This window comes from Ischnura elegans, chromosome 1 (assembly GCF_921293095.1).
Source record: "Ischnura elegans chromosome 1, ioIscEleg1.1, whole genome shotgun sequence".
Classification (NCBI taxonomy): domain Eukaryota; kingdom Metazoa; phylum Arthropoda; class Insecta; order Odonata; family Coenagrionidae; genus Ischnura; species Ischnura elegans.
In genome coordinates this window covers 98,875,973-98,889,195 of record NC_060246.1, presented here as the reverse complement: position 1 = coordinate 98,889,195, position 13,223 = coordinate 98,875,973, and the positions used below count along the sequence as shown (strand labels likewise).

At 40.5% G+C, this 13,223-nt stretch overlaps 1 non-coding gene across 1 annotated transcript; it reads right to left on the bottom strand.

Moving 5' to 3' along the window:
* Window positions 1-300: 300 nt before the first annotated feature.
* Window positions 301-382, bottom strand: Trnal-aag. Its single transcript has one exon. It is a non-coding gene; the product is annotated as a tRNA-Leu (tRNA).
* Window positions 383-13,223: the final 12,841 nt, after the last annotated feature.

Below are 13,223 nucleotides of genomic sequence, written 5' to 3'. Positions count from 1 at the left end.
TCGTATTTAAACTTACGATTTCAATGTCCTGCTGAGTGACCGGCTGAAAAATTGGAGGTGTACGTATTAATTTGAATGATATATATTAAACTCGATCGGAGAATAAAAAGTATAACCGTGTTATTATGCAAATATCTTATCCTTCAGTGTCATCAACATGATTCCGCAATCTACTGGCACAATTAGTCGATTCAATAATTATTAACTTCGTCTAATCAATTTACCAGCGTTATTAAGAAATGACTGTTCTAAAAAGTGTATTCACAATAAGCAATAGGAGGAAACGAGGGTTAAAAGAATTGGCAGCGGTGGGATTCGAACCCACGCCTCCGAAGAGACTGGTGCCTTAAACCAGCGCCTTAGACCGCTCGGCCACGCTACCGTGAGAAGTAAGTCTATCAGTCTAATGATTCAACGTCTTTGCTCCATTGGCGCATTAAACGTCCATATTTTTTATATAGTGGGGACTAATGCTGTAGAGAGCGGGGAAATGGTCAAGGGGTTCAAAACCCCTGAAATATTTTATATGTACCGTTTTAAACGTATCTCCGTCATAGGAATCCCTCCGAAAAGTACTCCATTTACGAATGAGCCCTACCATCGAAAAAATCGTCGACCTCTAGTCTTGTTCTGAGTCTACATTAAGCTGTTTACTAGTTTTATTTTGAATTAAAAAAATCCATTCTTCAGCTTAAGAAAAACATTTTCCTTATTCGTTGGAAATAATAGTTTTCCCTTCAATCACCCTTTGCTATCGGGAGAGTGACGGATCGGGAATTTTCGCTCGAATTGAAGCGGTCATGTGAGGATGTAAGAATTTTCTATTCGAAAGACACGTGTACTGCCAGTCGTCTCCGTCGTACACGCCCACCTCCAGACTCTGAATTTTACATGCTCGAAGTGTGGAAGGGGAGGCGAAGCGTTGACCAATCCTGAAGGGTTCTCACCCTTTCCGTCCCTCATCGTGGTTCCCGAGAGATGCAAGATACGGGTGAGGAGGATTGACGGCCGGTTTTCGGAGAGAAAGACCCAAAGAGTCACTTGAGGGTCCCTTTGGTCGCCGGGCAGCTTGTTTGCTCGAAGCGGAATAAATTATTGTTATTGGCCTCTTCCCTCTCTCCCTCCTATTCGAATCTACAATCTGACACGCTCTCCAGCGCCATAGGGATTAACGTTTCTTATTTTGTTCTCTCTCTCTACCTCAGTTCTCAGTTGAGATCTTGACTTCTCGTTTTCCTTCTTTCTTCCTCGCGTGCTGCTATCGAGTATAAGCCTCAAAGGGCCCTCTTTTAAGGGGGACCTACCTTGATGAATCTTATTAGCGAGAGAAGAGCAGGAAGTTTAAAGCGTAGTCCATTGCCTATCAGATATTTAGATATTTTTTCAGCTATCCTTTTCCCTTCGAGAGTGCCTTCAAAGCAGATGGTTTCCCTCACCTGTCCATGCGCAGAGCTGACTTTTCTCGTTCTTTAACAGTTTACCTTACGCTGGGGACATGGATGTTACATCACAGTCATCATCATCATCAGTATGAGATACTATCCTTTTTTTAAGTCTTTCCTTAAAAACATCTCTGTTTTTGTGACCATGTATAGAAAATATCAAGGAATAAGCATTTTTTTAGACTTGAAGTTTTCCATTTCGCCTTAAATCTATCAAATGGATAGCTAGCCAAAAGCGATATTCCTGTATTATTTCTTCAAAAATCTTTCTTTATCTATATAAATTGTCATTTGATAAAGGTCATCCCTATTTTAAACGCCCTCGATCCGTTATCGGTTAATAATCATTTTTCCAATGAAGACCAATTAAAGCTTATCCCAGTGGCGTAACTATGGGGAAGATGAGGGGATATATCCCCCCAGAAGCCTGCTTATCCGCTCCTCCTATGATAAAAATAAATAATACCTACGTTTTGAATTATTCCAGAGAAAATGGTCGATATCATTAAAAAGCACTGCAGGAACAAGTGACTTGTACGCAGTCACGCGCACGGGGCAAAGTTAAATACACCAAAGGATGAAGTTCGCCGTGAAAAAAATATTTGACTTAGCCGGGATTCGAACCCGGATCTCCCGATTGCCGGTCAGGTGTGTTAATCAGTTCCACCACGCCATTTTCTCAGAGCGAATCCTGACTGGCAATCGAGAGATCGGGGTTCGAATCCCGGCTAAGTCAAATATTTTTTCATGGCGAACTTCATCCTTTGGTGTATTTAACGATGTCATTACGTCGTTAGCATTGACGGATAAGTAGCAAGATATAAAAGAGACCAAACGGAATTGGGATTCCCTTCTATCTTCGATTCAGTGGACCGGTCACTGCAGTCCATGTGACCACCATTATTTGCTCTCAAGTCTTATGGCCCCCATTTGTGAACGACTTACCCTATGATTACGTTTCCCATTGGAGACCATCCATGTTATTTCTCGGTCTTAAAATTTATGTCTCCCCCCAAGATCATGTCCCAATGAGAGCCGCTTCATTAAAAAAAGGAGCAATCTAAAAAAAAGCTAATGACTCTTACAAATTCTGTCCTGAGTGACTCGTGTTGGTACAGTTTTTACTGATGATTACTCAGGGGCACAATTTAGTTATTTCAACTTAGGGCTATTACTGATTATTCTTGAGTTCATTTTCTTGTATTTTTTTAATGGTCTTTAAGATTGCAGATTCAATGTCAGGGAAGCTCAGCGAACATTATAAAACTGTCTTTCATGATAGATTGATTATTAAAACTAGTCGTGATTGAGTCGCAATGCTGGTTTAAAGAAATAATTTTGCAGAGTGTTGGGATAAAAGAAGTAATTGATTATTTTAGAAAAATCCTTTGCCACATTGCTAATTGTAAAAATAACATTTTTAACTCACCGTAATGGGTACAAATATTTATGGACAGAATTTATGACTTTATGGTGGGAAATAAAATCAAATTTAATAAATGTTGTCGGATAAGGAAATGTCCTTATCTTTAATGGTAATTCCTCTATTGGGTTGCCCAACCTTCGGAATACCGTGTATACTGTACATTGTATAGTTTGTGCTCTCATATCTCCTAACTATCCCAGTAACCATTTTAATGACCTGAAAATTGGTGCATGCCTGGAACCCTTCCGTCATTACCCGCCCTTAATTGAGCATAAGTGACCCGCCCCTCGTGACACGGCTCTCCTTGTTAGTTAACTGATGCGGGTGTCAGATCTGTGGCCGTTAAAAGAAATATGCTGTCCTTATGAGTTAGACCCCATTGAAGTCTCAATGCATAATTTTATGTGTCTTAATTATTGATACCATGGAGCCCTACTTTCGTCGCCATACTTTACTCTGAAAAAGAGTCTGCTAAAAAAAAGAGTGCACGTTTGCTTTGAGGTTCTTTGAGTATGATTTTTAATAAACATGTCATGGTCATTCATTGAGCACTTTTTAATATACAACAGCATCTTCTCTTTATCATGCTTTCGTGCTCTGATTAGATCACTTTCATATCGGTCTGTTACAATAATTCAGGACTGATAATCCAGAGGTTGAATCTTGTTGTGAATTTATTTATAATCATAAGTCAAGCTGAATGTGATGCTAAATTACTACAGGTAAACACTACTTTCAGTTGACACAGAACTAAAAGATGCATTATACATCTTGGAATAACATAAAACCTACGATATAAAATATTTTCTTATATTTATAATTTATCTTCTATTAGAATATCTCAAATACTTAATCGCCGTTAAATTTCCGTGCAATGTCATTCTTCTACACCCGTTGCTCCATTCGCAAATATTTCTCAATATTTGGAACACTTGGATCGACGTTATTTGAGTCAGCTCTCCCGTTGCAAGCGTGAAGTTCATGACCTAAGTAATGCTTAATCAACTGAATGTTCCCAAAGTGTTACAATCCTGCTCTCTCCATTTGTTATTCACATCAAAACCCTATTAAAAGTACTTACGTTTCTGTTGCGTTCATTTCCCGCAACGAGCATGGCATATTCGGCCCAGAATTAGGTATGGTGTGGTACCTGGAGGAGGCGACCGACAGCTGATGTCATTTGCGCCATGAGGGTAGGGTATGGAAGGATGGGTGGAGAGAAACCCGGCGTCGGCATTAGCCTGCTCTTAACGAAAGGCGCCAAGGGGACCACGGCTTAACGTCCCATCCGACGGACGGACTGTTGCGCTTGAAATGTCCTCCACACAACATTCAAGCAGGGATCGGGCAGTCTCTGAAAATTCTCTGCCACTGCCGGGATTTGAGCCGAGCCCGCCGTGTGGGAAGCCAACACTCTAGCCGCCACACCAACCCGATCCCCCCCAGAATTAGGTATGAACCAGAGTATGGCTAACATTTCACCCCTCACCGTAGTTTATCCCGATCGCTTTGATGCGTGTCCGTTTTTATTTTCACTATCTCCGCATCTCCCCGCGACTATCGACCATCTTGTTCCTCCCCTTGCCGCTCGCGGGGCGGCGCGACCAATCCCCTCCCGACGCATGCGCGCTGCTGTTGTCAGAGGAGAGCGTCGGCGCAGCACGCGCCCCAATAGAAATTGGCGGGTCGTGCATGCGTAGGACGCACTACGCCCGTGTGAGTCTCGTCCGAAGAAAGGGTTCCCAGTGGATACGCCCTTATCCTTTTTGAAGCGAACCGACCCCCTCCCCCTCTTCAACTCCCTCTTCATTCTGTAACCCTTCACCCCGCCTGTACTCCTTACCTCCCGTGTGTCCTTGTCATCAAGGCATTCGCTACCATGAGCCCTTATTTCCATCCGTGGCACACGTGCGTAGCGCACGGCACCATTCAAATTCACCGCATTGTCATTTAGTATCATAAAACACCCTTTCTTCCCCTTATGCAATAATGTTCGTTTCATTTCATACCACGAACTATTTTTTCACCCTTCAAAGTCTCTGTGTCGCATCCTTCTCAGTTCGTGTTTTCGTCATCCTTAGACTTATTTAGAAAAAGATTTTTTATAAACGTAGTTTAATTTTTGGGCCTTTCATCTATCCTCTATTTTTTCGGTGCTATTATGCCTTTTCGCGAAACATTATCTGATGATTAATTTTGACTCTTTGGTGAAGCATTTCATGTTACTATGATCCAGGTGTCGAGAGAAGATCAGAAAAAAAGTGAAAGTGTCATTGCATTCGATTGATTTACTTTACACCTCTCACAGTGTGCCCTGTCATGATTTTTTTATCGATTTAGTTCCATCTTTTCCTCTTGTCATGTTGCAATCGCAATGAAACTGTTTTCAATCTTGTATTTCATTACTTACTTCTGTTAGGGAACTTTTTTTCCATTAAAATGTTCTTAGGTAATTTGTTTTTCATAAAGTTTGGTAACTTCTGACTTCTACTAAAGTACCTTCATGCTAATATCATTTTGCTTGGACTCTTTTTGTTTAATTTATTATTTATTTCAAAGCCCAATGCATCATATTCTCGTCGTCTGCACCATCTAAAGCTAATATACATACAAATATGTATGTACTTGAAAGTCCTCCCGTATGTCCTCGTAGGTGTACGGTCTGATGCTATTTTTACGTTGTAAGCCGGAGTCGAGATGTTCACTTAAGTTAATGAAAAACTAATATTAAATGTCGAAATAAAATTTGAATCCCTGTAATTATTTTAATAAGTCAATATTTTGATAATTCTACTTTTGAAATAAATTTTGCGATATGTCAAAATTTATTTCTGCCGCCCTTCATTGTTTGCGAACGCGAAGATAACTTCTTTCCCACCAGATCAGCGGTATCAAGGGAGCTGCGACGTGTTATTAGTCCTTCCATTACCCTCCAGATTTCTTCGTGTCCCGCAAACTCTTTTCTTTTCAAACTCAACTTTTAGATTAGTAAACATGCATTCTGGCGCTTTTAACTTAATATGCTGGTGTTCTTACCTTCCAGTTTGTCGTGGCTTTCAAAATCCTATGAGCGTTCTCTCGCTCTGTCACTTCCTCCCTTCGCTTTCTCCTCTGCTGTCAGCACGCCTGTGCATAACGACAGTGGGCAAAGAAATCCCCGTGAGAGCAACGGTTGCATGAGAAAGTTTGTACAAAAATCATTACGGAATGAATGTGTTCTTCCCCATGTACTCCCGAAGTTTTTCGGGGAATTTACATATTTATAAGATAGTTATCGATGACTGCTAATTTTCGGGTTCTCCAGCCGCGTCTGTCGTTTATGGTTGACAACAGTTTCGAAAGACATCCTGCTTTCGTCTTCAGGTCGAAGGTGAGAAGTTTTCATTTTTTGCCGTCTTACATAGCACTGGCCGATCTCCCCCTGTGCGCTGATTGGTCAGCACTATCTTCCAAACGTTGCTGATTGGGTAGCCGTTGTCTCTGTTAATATTTTTTGTTTTGTGAATTTCAATTGCTTCCCTGATTTGCCTTGGGTAGTAGCGACTCTCTGCGACCTGAAGACGAAAGCAGGATGGCTTTCGAAACTGTTGTCAACCATAAACGACAGACGCGGCTGGAGAACCCGAAAATTAGCAGTCATCGTGAACAACGCCGCGGAAACCTACGCACGAATAAGATAGTTGTGAAGAAATGGGAAAGAGCGTCACTATTTTTGTCCCCGTTGCTTTGCTTTCAATGCCCACATTCACTCAAAGGAGGCGATGATGTGAGTGGAGTGGACTGAAGGGGTATCGGAAGCGGGGAGGACAAGGCGCGCTGATGTCAGCCTTTGAATCTCCATCATCCCGGAACCCGCGTCTCTCTCTCTCTCGTCCGAGACTGAAAGGGTGAGTGACGGGGGGCGGGTGGAGGATTTGGGGCTTCCGGTGGGCAGAGGCTGACCACCGACCGGTCTTGGGCCGCCCACTGTATCCTCCTCCGTGGATGGATGATAGAATCGTAAAACTATAATTAGTAGATAGATGTCTTCCTCTTATTCTGCATGGAATTAATGCTCAATATGCGTTAGTTTCAACGTCGGAATTTTTTTGTGTAAATCTTAATAAATGTCAAAGGGAAACAACCCATTAGCACTTCTAAAATGGTCGAGAAAAATGTTATCCATGATTTGAATTTTTATTCACCTCTTAACGGAGGCAAATGAATAGAACATTAGCCTTAAACAAAGATTACAAAAAATGCACATTTTTCGCTTTCAATGGGACAACTCTCTTCCATGCAGGTGGTACTTGATTTACTACTAGAGGATAACGAATCGTAAGCTTTCCTTGAACTGTTCGAATATCTTTGATTTCAGCTCGTTCACCACGATAGGTCACCCCAAGTTTATCCCTTTGACGGTGATGTAAGTAATAGTCTTTAAATGGCGATTATCAATGAACACTTTTCGTTAGAGGCCGTTGATTTATTTTTTGGTCGTTATATACTATAATTGGGAATATATGATCGAGTGGCCATTAACTGTGGACCAAAATTTTTAAATGACTTTTTAACGTTCATTTAGCCACAGAGCTATTACGTGGCTACGGCTTGCTATTTTTCAATTTTTTACTTTCAAGGGATGTTACTATCATCAACCAAAATTTAGGTATATTTGCTCACAAACAATATGATCAGAGAATTATCTCGCATTCGGGATTTTTTAAAATATGTTTTTCCTCTTTTGCCTCACGAAGCGTTTTGGTTCCGTCCGGAAAATTTGTTTAATTGATTCAGAATTCTGCGGCGTTATTCTGTTGAACTGTTTCTTGAAAATGAATTTTAAAATGTTAAAAACTTTGTACATTGCAAAGAATAATTTATTCGCACGACCGGCGTCACCCGTTTAGGTATCCTCTGCTACCTTGAAAGTGCTACTTACCTGAAGATCCCGGACGGGTGAACCCGGTTGTCCGGAGGTTGTACGGAGAAAAAATTATCCGTGGATTTTAAAAATACTTCAACTTGATATAATTTTATCACTTCCGTTTTTACTGATAGTCGTTGCAATATACGGTTTTGGAACTACCCACTGCCATAGCAGTAAACTTCGACGTGTTTCGTTTTGACCCGGCTCAGTGGAGAAAGAAGCAAACAGTGGAGCCACGGACGAAGCACCCTTTGCCGAAATTAAGCCGTCCAATCTTTTTGAGCTGCTCCTCGAGTTCAGTGCCTCCGTTTTCCACAAATTTTTTGTTTCTTTCTAATCTTTCCTCCCTCCCCCCCAAATTCACCCATTACACTCCCCTCCTCCTCCTCCTCCTACGCCCTCCCGAGAAATTTCGACTGCCCGGGATTTTAATCGCTTCAAGAGACCGGTTCGGCGAAGCATTTCCCCCCGGAGAGATGAGATGGGAAGAGGGAGGCTGCGCTGGCCCAAGTTAATGAATGGAAGCCCGTGGCTCTCTTTGACTGATTGCATCTCCCGTCGCCCGGAGGGGTTTATCCATGTAATCGTTCGAGTTTATCGCCACCTGTTTCCATTCTAGCGGAGCACATTACGTTCTTTTTTTCATTCCCTCTTTTCTGCGGGAGATATAAAAATGGAACCCCTCTAAGGTTACATTAATTTTATATTTTTTTACCTCCATCCCCCACTGATTACATGCCTTTGTATTGATGTTAAAATGATGTTTGATCCCGGAATCATCTCAGGGATGTTATTATGGAATCATAAATTTTGCGAATATTTTCGTGCTTCAATAAAAAGGTTTTTGAAATGAAAATTATGTCTTTATTCTTGCTGTTTTTTAAGAATAATGTCTTGTGTATTCAATAGAATTTTTATTTAAATTTAAAGAGGGTGTCTTGAATAATGCATCATTAATTCAGTGTAATGGGTAATATTTAAGTTGGAGCTAACGTACCCAGACAGCGAGCGTTATTATTTTTATTGCCACTCAGATCGAGAGAAAAACTATCTCTGCGTACTAGGCATAAAATTGATTTTTTTTCTTTTTGCCAAACCACTAGTAATACTTTTTCAGTATAATATATCGATTTTCACTATTCATAACCACATACCCTTGTCTCTCTCACTCACTATGTTCTGAAATTTGCTTCTTTGTAACTTATTCTATGACTTGAAGTAATCATGGCCGTGATTTTTTTCCTCTATTAATTCCTGTATTAGAGACATTTTCTTTTTTAAGTCTTCCACTAGTCTGGGATTTTCTTCCATCTTTGACAGAATTATAAGTTGACTAAAGACATCGACTTTCGCGATAAATTTTCGTTTTCGCCCGTTTCGTATGTGATAAAACCGTTTTAATTGTTTTATCACTTTATATGGCTCCATTATATTCCGTTAAAAACTTCGAAAGAATCATTTAATGAATTCATTAAATCCATTTGATGCATCGCTTCCGAAGAGAGACAAATATCAATCCACGATCTTAACTGACGACGATGAAGCGGGGAGCCGTGTACCGTTGAATAGGGTCGTGTGTTGTCACAAGATAAGTTGTGAGTGCCTAATCTTAATCCTACCAGAGCTACACTCTACACTCATTCATGTGAGGACCAAATGAAGAGAATGAAAAACGGAAAAGTGAACCACAGATAAACCATAAGGAGTTAAGGTAACGAATGTGCTTCCCATTGACTGCTGAGGTCTCACAGGCTCTGAAGAATGCTCAAAGAGGCATAAGCGAGCCGAAATAGCACTTGCATGGTGGCTGATTAAAGGGTCGTGGATTAAAATGAGTGACATGAGAGCTTTATGGGTATTTATTTGACCCTTCGAAGAAATGGCCCCACTTTGGCTCGTAGTAAAATTAGATACCTCTTTGAGAGATGATGGCAGGTGTGTGGAAGAAACCTTTTCCTTGCTTGAGTTATGTGAAGCAGGCCGGGTAGCATTCCATCTCATTGCTATGGTGACCTTCTTTAGGAGACCGAAGAGTCGAGGAAATTAGTTCAATTCACGGATGCTGCATTAGATTGTGACGGTTCCCCAGCGTAGAAAAGTTGCTATAAAAAATTTGGGTTATATTTAACTTAGGCGTTGGTAAGATTGTAAGTAATTAATTATTTAACTTTATTCATATGACGGAAAAATCAGGGTCGTAATGCTACTTGCCTTAAAAATAATACAATGACATCACATTGGCGTGCTTCATAAGCTCAGGAAAATCGAGTAACGGGTCATGGTTATATATCCTTGAAGTTGAAATGATATCAACTTGCTGATCAACTAGACAAGGAGACGCATTATACTCATCATTGTCTGAGAAGGAATTCTCCCTTATATCAAAATAACCCTTAACAACCAATCAAACTTTTCTCTCGGTGTAAAAATTATTCCTGGAGACTCATGCAATGAGCGTTTTTAATACGAGGCGCAATATTTGATCTGGTATTGACATTATGACGATCATAAAAGTTGCTCTAGATTAATAAATTAAGTTAATTGCATAAGTTGGATGCGAATGCGAAATTGAGCACAGATTTGTTCATAAGTACTTTTTTTAACTTACCATCCTATCCAATTAAAACTTTCTGACGAACGAAAATTTCATGTCGGAGTAAAAAGTTGACGGAATGAATTTCAAAAAATGGTATTTATTTAGAATCATTAAGAAAAGCAATGAACTCCATCGAAACGTATGGCGCAAGAGTAAAAATAGCTGGGAATTATAGGCGTAATTTTAGGGATTATTTCTCTTGGTACAATCCTTTTTCGCCTATTACAAATATTGTGCATGGGCGCACGTGAGTGTGGAGCAAGTGTCCGGGCTCCTCCGCAATGGTTTGCCAAACCGCGCCTCGCTGCCGCATGGGCGTGACACATCCGGGGGCCGATCTCCCCCGCCACCGCCGGCGCACCCTCTTGGACCCAGTCCTGATATCCTCCGCGGATGCTAACGGTAATAACGCCAGAAATAACGACCGCCGCCGTGACAATAGAACGCCCGCCGTCTTCTCTTCTGGAAAGACACTTGAAATCGTTCGGTCGATTTCTTTTTATCGCCGCGACGAATTAACGTTTATGAGGGAGACGAAACTACTTCCTGACGAAGCTGGCCCTGCCCTCCTATCCATCCACTGCTAGAATCTGGTGGGGGACACAACAACGAGGCCCTTCTTGAAGATAAAAGATGCCAATACAGTTCGGCTGATGAGGCCAATTGAAGGTTGCTTCGCTTTATGATGATTTTTCTGTGAATTCAGAAAGCTGAGATGACATATTTGAAATACGTAATGAAAATTCACTATTATCATGCAGGAAAAAGTTTTATTTCTAATTTTAAATTAAAATCGTTTTCTAGTGTTCAAAGTCGTAGTCGTAATCGTAGTCTAGGATGATATCATGTTGTGCCTGCCTTTACCTAGAGATTACCTACATAAAGTTTCTTCCTGCACAGGTAGAAACTGAAGTTAGGTACATAGGTAGAAACTTAAGTTAGAATCTTTCGGTAGAAGCAGGCACACTATGATAATCCTCAGTGATCTATAAATTATAATACTTCATTTATTTTACGATATCGTGTTTTGAGGAGTACTTTTTGAAACTTCATAATTTTAATGACTGATGAATATTTAATCTAGTAGAAATTAATTCATGGTGAAAAAATAATTTTTTGTTATATTCGATTCAAATTTTTAACGAAACAACTTCGATCGGGTTTATCTTTTTCTTGTGATTCTATACGGACATCAATGATAGTTTTATTTTACCTTACCTTGGCTTCGAAGTTTTTACGGATTCAATTCACTAACTATTGAAGATATCTGTTTAATCATTCGAATACTATTAATGAATCACATTGAATAATACCTCAATAATTCCTCACCTCACGTCAGTGTTTAGTGATGGTGTGTAGATGAAAACGCTGGAAATTTTCATAATATAAGTGAATGATTAGTACACCTGATAGCATCAGTATGTTGGTTGATGGCCATTGTCATTAAGCATAATGAGTAGAGGAGATGAATTGAAAAGGGAAAGAAGCCGTAATTTTTCTGGAATTAATCAAGGCGAATGTCGATAAGTTATCGCCTTACGCCTTTGACGCGTCCGAGACTTCAATGTATTGACACTGAACCACTCCCCGTTTATTCAAACCTCTCCGACCTGGTGCGAGACCATATTTTTAGATATGATTCCTTGCGCCCATTAGAGAGAGGAAGTATAGTCCTCAACAATTCGTCCTTCATTCCTTATTGCGAGCAGAGCACCGAGACACTTGCATGTGTAGGTATGAGGAAACGAGGGTCTGGTCTCGCTCTCAGTAATCGTTTGCTCTAAATTATGAAATGGTAATATCTTAATCATTTTTGCATAGCTTTTATTTTTACCATCATAGAATCCTGTTTTCGCATTCAACAATTTCCTTGCACCTATTAATAAGTTGCAGAAGGCCAAGCGAAAAAATCTCGATCAAAACATGTTTGCGATAAATATTAACCATTCTTGATCGCTTGAACGAACCACTATTTCTACGCATGCTATCGCAGAACCTCACATATCTTTTCCTATTTTTTAATTATGGCTAGTTCTTCTCAATATCAAGCGTAGTTTTCAATTGGGGAGGTGAAAAGCCAAAGGTACAAGTGATTTTGTTCTCGACAAAGTTAGGTAAGGTTAATTGTTAGAATAAATATACAAAAATTTGGTTGCCAAGGGATACGAGTGAGTTTCTGCTCTGTGCTGACATCAAGTGGAAAATAAAATGCACTATATCAAGTATCTAATTCATCTCGTTTGTTATCTATTCCTAATTTCTGAACCTAACTCGGTATAGAAAAAGAAATCACTTCTACCCCCTTGGCTTTTTGCCCATTCATTTATAAGAGATGGCTACAATGTTGAATAATAATGATAACCCGTGGAGTTACGATGTCCAATTCAGTCATTGCCGAATATCGAAGGCATGGAGTTGGCAGAGAGTTATGGAGGCCACCCAAACTTGTGTAACACTTTTCTATTGCGTTTATGAGCTTATATTTTACGATTGCCCTGATGGTATGACCCCCGTGGGCGGAATGAAATTGGGGTTTTATTCTCGGAAGAAGAGTGGAAAGGGGAAGTGATTCTATAATAAAGGAAAGGAAAGGTGGTGTACCTTCATGCAAAACAAATGGAGCTCACTGAGTGGGAGAATTCTTCCGCCCGCCGAAATATGCGCGGAATAACAAATTGAGCGGTTAGGGAAGGGAATGGGAGATGATGACGGTTTAATGTTGGTGCTGCGGTCGGATATTTGGGTGCGACCCCGTCGGCGATGCAATTTCTCTCCTCTCGCGTGACCTCCTACTTTCATTCGCTTCCCCTTCCCTCGGCTCCTTGAGGCGACGAGTGTGGGGTACGTAAA